This window comes from Phoca vitulina, unplaced genomic scaffold (genome assembly GCF_004348235.1).
Source record: "Phoca vitulina isolate PV1807 unplaced genomic scaffold, GSC_HSeal_1.0 scaffold1, whole genome shotgun sequence".
In the NCBI taxonomy this organism is placed as follows: domain Eukaryota; kingdom Metazoa; phylum Chordata; class Mammalia; order Carnivora; family Phocidae; genus Phoca; species Phoca vitulina.
In genome coordinates this window covers 46,029,253-46,036,197 of record NW_022589704.1, presented here as the reverse complement: position 1 = coordinate 46,036,197, position 6,945 = coordinate 46,029,253, and positions in this window count along the sequence as shown.

The following is a 6,945-nucleotide window of genomic DNA, read 5'->3' as shown; positions in this document are numbered from 1 at the left end:
ATAAGGAGATTTGTTGATTGTTTAGGTTAATACACACAAAAAAATCAGTGTAGCCATTTTATCTCTATTAACAATTACCATTAAGAAATGAAAATAAAAATACTGTTATGGTAGTAAATAATAAACACATAAATAGTAAACTACGGACTACCATAAAGAAATTTAGTGGCAAAAATGGAAAATCTGTATAATTTGTTTTCAGTGTATTATTGATGGACATTAAACAAGACTTGCACAAAATGGAGAAACCATGTAACTAAATAGAAGTGATTGCAAAATTAATAAATAATTTCAAGCAATTCCATAGTAATTTGATTTTACCTTAGATTTTGTAATTCAGAAGAATTTATCTAGAAAAATTATGAAGAAGAACTGAAAGAGCAGGTTCTGTTCTTGCCTTACTAGATATTAAAATTGAGTATGAAAACATCATATGCAAAAGGAAGTGTATTGTCTCATTAAGGTGCCCAGTAAATAGTGGAATATATAAAAAGCCTATAAAGGAATCTAATATAGTGTTATAAAGGAAATATTTTAATTCAGTGGGAAATTGCTTATTTAAAAATGTTGCCGTGCATTGATTAATCATCTGGCAGAAGAAAAGCCAGATTCTTACTTAATCGTTTAAAAATCAATGTCAATGAAGTAAATATTTAAGTGTAAAGCAAATGAATAAATATTCTACAAAAAGAATAGAAAAATGAAGTGCTATAGATCTTACTGAGCACAGGAGGTATTCAGAAAATATAAAAGGGATAAAAGTATAAAAGGGATATATTTAAGTATACATTTTTATTGTATGGCAAAAGATACCACAAAACAGCTGATGACAAATAATAATAAAGGCTAAACAAATTTATCTTTATAACATAAATTATACAAAATTAATATCTCCTATAAATATTTCTGATAAATTGATTTAAGCAAAGACAAATATCAAGCTAGAAAAATGGCAGTTGCAGACATGGTTAATAGCATCAAATATTCACCAAATATAGCTCATTTGTATTTCCCAGACTTCCTAACAGATTGGTACCATAGAACTAGTTAGCATAAGAAGTCATAGATACTATTTGAAAGCTACGGCTGGGAAGAGCTGATATATCTCTTCTATAATTCTTTGAGTTTTTGGAAATTCTCTTAGACCAAATACTATAGGTCGTTCAGATACAACACTGTAGAGCCTTTTTCAGTCTCAGTCCCTTAGTGACTGTGGGTCTAAGTTTACTGCTAATCCACTTTGGGCATGTAACATGATTGAGAAATAAAATTCTTTTGCATTAAGCCATCAAAGTTTCTGTGTTAATATTATTACCAGAGCATAGCCTAGATTACCCTAATATAGTAGGCAAGTCACAGAAGAAATAAAACAATAACAAAATCTCTAGGAATATTTTCGACCTCATAAGAATGCAAGTTAAAGCAATAATTAAATAACACTTTTGTCTTCAGATTTACCAAACTTGATAATATCCAGTGCTATGACACAATAGGGAAAATGAGATTCTCATTTTCTTGCATGATTTGCTACAATTTTTTGAAAAGTAAATTGTAATATCTATTAAACAAACAAAAAAATAATCTTTAACCCAGCATTTCCATTTTAAAAAACGTTTCTGCAGAATATCATGTAAAAATTAAAGCAATAGTAATTAAATACACATACAAAGATGTTTGTTGCAGGTAGCATGATTTTAATATAAAACTAAAAAACTGGAACAATGAGACCATCCATCAACAGAAGAAAGGTTGAATAAGGCTTCTGATCTGAGGAATGGTTAATATGTTTGTCAAGAGAATTTTTTCAAAGTTAAAGTGTACTATTTGTAATCCACACCTTACCTCTTCTCAAGATGCTTTAACTTGTCAATGGCTCTCTTAAAATGAGGCAGCAAGAACTGAACACGGTACTCCAGACGCAGTCTAACCAGCTGGAGTTCACAGTTGACTTATTTCCTCCCTTTGTTTTTGAATAAATAAATAAATAAATAAAAAATAAAAACAGAAGAAAAATAGAAATTAAAAAAATTAAGGCAGATTAAATAAAAACCCTTGTTATGAATAGGCTATATTAAACCTGTGGTCAGCTAAGAATCTCTTAACATTTACTTTTCAGTGTGAACTATTATCAAATTATATCTCCTTTATATTTTTGTAATTGATGTAACATTTTGTATGTATCCCTGTTAGTTTCATGGTGAGCATTCCATTTTTTTTCATCCCATCATGATTGCATTAAGTTGTGATTTTTTTTTTTATCCATTGTATTAACTTTTCCCACAATGCTTTTAGGAACCGTAAATTACAATAAAAATATTGAATTACTCAAGGACATGTACAGAACAAAGTAGCATGATTGTGAAGTCCTCCACATCCCAAATACATTCAACACCTGATTTAATTTTTGCAATTTTGTAGTATACCTACACATTCACCATTTCATTCAATATTCTCTGCTCCATATATTCAATCAGAATTATGAATAATGTGGGATGCCTGGGTGGCTCAGCGTTAAGCATCTGCCTTCGGCTCAGGTCATGATCCCAGGGCCCTGGGATCGAGCCCCGCATCGGGCTCCCTGCTCAGCGGAAAACCTGCTTCTCCCTCTCCCACTCCCCCTGCTTGTGTTCCCTCTCTCGCTGTCTTTTCTCTGTCAAATAAATAAATAAAATCTTTAAAAAAAAAAGAATTATGAATAATGCCATGAAACATCTTGGTGATGATCGACCACTCAGTGAAAGACATTAATTCGGTGTAAGAGATTAATATTGTGATTGTTGTTTGATTGACTGTTTTTTAATTAATAGACTACTTTTTTCTTTTTAATTTTTAAAAAATATTTTATTTATTTATTTGACAGAGAGAGAGAGCTAGTGAGCACAAGCAGGGGGGGAAAGAGGGAAAAGCAGGCTCCCCACTGAGGACCCTGAGATCGTGACCTGAGCTGAGCCACCCAGGCGTCCCAATAGACTACTTTTGAGGAGAGCTTAGATTTACATTAAAAATGAAAAGATAGTACAGAGTTCCATATTACCCCACACAAACAGTTTCCATCATTATTAACTTCATGCATTAGTGAGGTACATTTGTTACAATTGATGAATTAATATTGATACCCTATTATTAACTAAAGTCTGTAGTTTACGTTGAGGCTGACAATTGTATTGTACAGCTCTATGGGTTTTAACAATTGCATAATGTCATGTATTCAACCTTTATAGTGTCATACAGAATAGTTTCACTGCCCTAAAAATCATCTGTTCTTCATCTATTCATCCCTCTCTTCCAATGACCACTAAACATCTTAATCTCTCTATAGCTTTCTTTTTCAAAATGTCATATAATTAGAATCATACAGTACATAGTCTTCTTAGACTAGCTTCCTTTTCTTGGAAATACGCATTTAACTTTGCTCCATGCCTTCTTGTGGCTCGATAGCTCACTTCCTTTTATGGCTAGATAACACTCTGTTGTGTGGATGTACCACAATTGTTTATTCACTCACCTACTGAAAGATATTTTGGTTGCTTCCAGTTTGGGGTGGTTATGAATAGAGCTGCTATAAATATTTGTGTGTAGGTTTTTGTGTGGACATAAGTTTTCAGTGTATATCAGTAAATACCAAGGAGAACAATTGCTGGATCGAATGGTAAGACTGTTTTTAGCTTTGTAAGAAACTGCCAAACTTTGGCAGCAGGTGGCTGTAACGTTTTGTATTCCCACCAGCAAAGAATGAGAATTCCTGTGGCGCTATATACACTTACCAGCATCTGGTATAATCTATTTTGCATTTTAGCCATTGTAATAGGTGTGTAGTGATATATTGTTGTTTTAATTTGCAATTTCCTTGTGACATAGGACGTTGCATTTTAAGAGTTCTTTGTACATTTTGGGTGCAAGTCCTCTATCAGCCATGCTTTGCAAATATTTTCTCCCAGTACATGGTTTATTTTTTCATTCTCTAAATGGTCAACTGATTTTTATCTTCACCCAATGATTGATTGATTGATTATTTATTAACATATGCTGCATATGGATACATTCTTAAAACATTTAAAACAAAAAGTGTGCAGTATAATATTTACTGACACTTTTTCTTTTGTTCGTATGGCAAATCTAAACAATATTCCTTGAATAAATCTCAGTTGTCACTGGATGTCACTGTTGCTTTACCAAATATGACTGTTTTGTTCATAAAGACAATAATTTAGAACATTTTCTAAATAAGCACTTTATTAAAAGAAGAAAATCCACAATGTTAAGTAACTGTCAATTAGGTTTAGGTCCAAGCTATATAGGATATCAATAATTAGGAAAACATTTGTTTAATTTATAAGATGTAAGTTTCTTCCTAAACTTACAGACATATTTCAAATAGTACAAATAATTCATTAAGAAGACTATACAGAACTAAAAAAGTTTTTTGAACAATAATTTTTTTTTTCAAGATAGAGGATTCAGTCTATGTATGGTACATGGCTAATAGGTAGCACATTTAAAAATTTGCAAGTATTTTATTACTTAGAAAACATTTTAAATCATATACGCATATAAATGTATACATATACACTTAAGTACTAAAAATCTATATGCTTAATATGGAATAAATTCATCCTATAGACACTTTTCCATTGCCATCTGATATATATACTGAAACTTTTACTTTTAAAATTTTTTCCCTTAGGAAAAAAATGTTTGAAGGAAAGCACTTTATCACAACCTCCGTATAACCAGATACCATAACCACCAGCTAAAACTGCCTATACAGATCAGTTTCTCTTGCAAAAGTGCCTTATGCTGAGGGGAGGGGGGTGGGAGGATGGGTTAGCCTGGTGATGGGTATTGAGGAGGGCACGTTCTGCATGGAGCACTGGGTGTTATGCACAAACAATGAATCATGGAACACTATATCTAAAACTAATGATGTAATGTATGGGGATTAACATAACAATAAAAAAAAAGTGCCTTATGCTGAAACAGTTTCTACACCTGTCCTTCCATGCTTTGAACATGTCCCACCCACCACCCCATTGTTAGGCTAAACTATTCCACACCAAGCATCCTTTCCTCAAGGATTCCTATACTCAGTTAGAACCTCTTATTTTACATTATCTTAGATCTGCCCTACGGGGCTATAAACTTTCTGAAGGCAGCACAGTATCTCCTTTATTGATCGCTAATGTCCAATAGCACATATAAAATTATTCATAAAAATGTGTTTAATTACGAAACTTTGGTTAGGCAATGACTAACACTGTAAAATGTTTAATATTAAAAGTCATTATAATCATAAGGAATATTATTAAGAATTCATTTTGAGACAGGGATAAAGCTTTAAATCTAAAATAAATTATAATTGATAAACAATTTACTTACTTATTCCCTGGGCTGAAGGACATAACTAATTACTCTGTTAAATATCTATCCCTAAGTCTGAAATGGATGGCACTTCCAGTGTGTTATATTAGTCACATAACATAATATTTCTGAGTCTTGTTAATTGTTTATTTTGCTAGGCACCTGATTATATTTACATAACAATGAACCCCCCATTTTCTCCATGCTAGTTTTTCTCAGCTTCATAGGTTTTGTAGGCTCAAAAGAAGAAACAGTTTGCAGGGGAGACTACAAGACTCTCAGAATACAATTAATTCTGGGATTGCACGGAACTTTCCAAAGGAAACAAAATTGTTCTAGGTATTCGCATTTTCGTTTTGGAATTGGAACACAACTTTAGAACTCTGTATTGAATGGAAATGCAACAAGACAAAAATACTCTGGGATTTCCAGCTCAGAATTAGGATATAGGGTTTCTGAACACCTAATTTAACATAATGAACACAGAATCAAATAAAGCAGACAGACAAAATAAAACAACCAAGATTCAGTACATTCTCTTAATATACCACAAATGCTTTCCTATGTATGATCCCTTCTAATTTAAAAGATGCTTTATATAACAATCAATTATCTAGCTTTGAACCTGATTTGTTGAGTGTTCTACAGAGGGTAGATAGAAGAGACATTGTCCTATCTGTACAAAGCAATATCCATCAGTAGCATTCATTGTTTGTCCTTGGAAGATGATTTTGAACAAAAGTCTTCAAAAATATAGACTGCCAAAAATGATACTCTTAAGTCACAGATAGGAAAACATATATGAAGTAGTATACTTATGCACAATGAATCAGAAATCTTATGACCATGATGTTTTGGTGAGACAGTTGTTTGCTAGCAAATACTTGAAACTCACAGTATGTGGTCAACTTTATGTGATAGAGTTGTATGAAAAATTGGGGTTCACTTCAAAGAATAAATATTTTGGAAGGAACAAAAAAGAAAATAAAAGTCATGTGAATTACAGTGTTGGTCACTTAAGTAATATATATTCAAAAACAGTTATGAAATTTCTTTTTGTCATAAAACCTACACATAAAAATCTTTTTTATACACTAATAAAATCTATGGCTTTTTTAAAGGATAGGTTGTGTTTAATATAGATAGAGAGTGACTCATGCAACCATCCACCATGATATTCTGTTGATTTCTAAAGCGTTGCATACCAGAACCTCATTTGCCATGGTGAAATGGGAATGAATACATTTCAGTTATGTTAATAAGGGAAATGGTAATGAGTGTTTTTGTCCTGCAACTATCTATAATTAGTTTATTATCAATGGAAAGAATATTTCCATCAGTATAAATTATCTGATAGTCATGTGGAACAAACAGGATCAAATTTGAATTAGAATAGTAGATAAAGAAAAGAAGTTGACTTTATATCTGAGAAACAAGGGATATATAAATATAGGTAATGAAGAAAGACAATTGGCAATTGAAACTACTTACCATGGTAAGTAGGTATAAATCTAAGATTTATTGATACTGGTACTAAAGAGAGCATTTTTAAATATAATACTGTCTGTAGGGGAGATTGTTACTTTA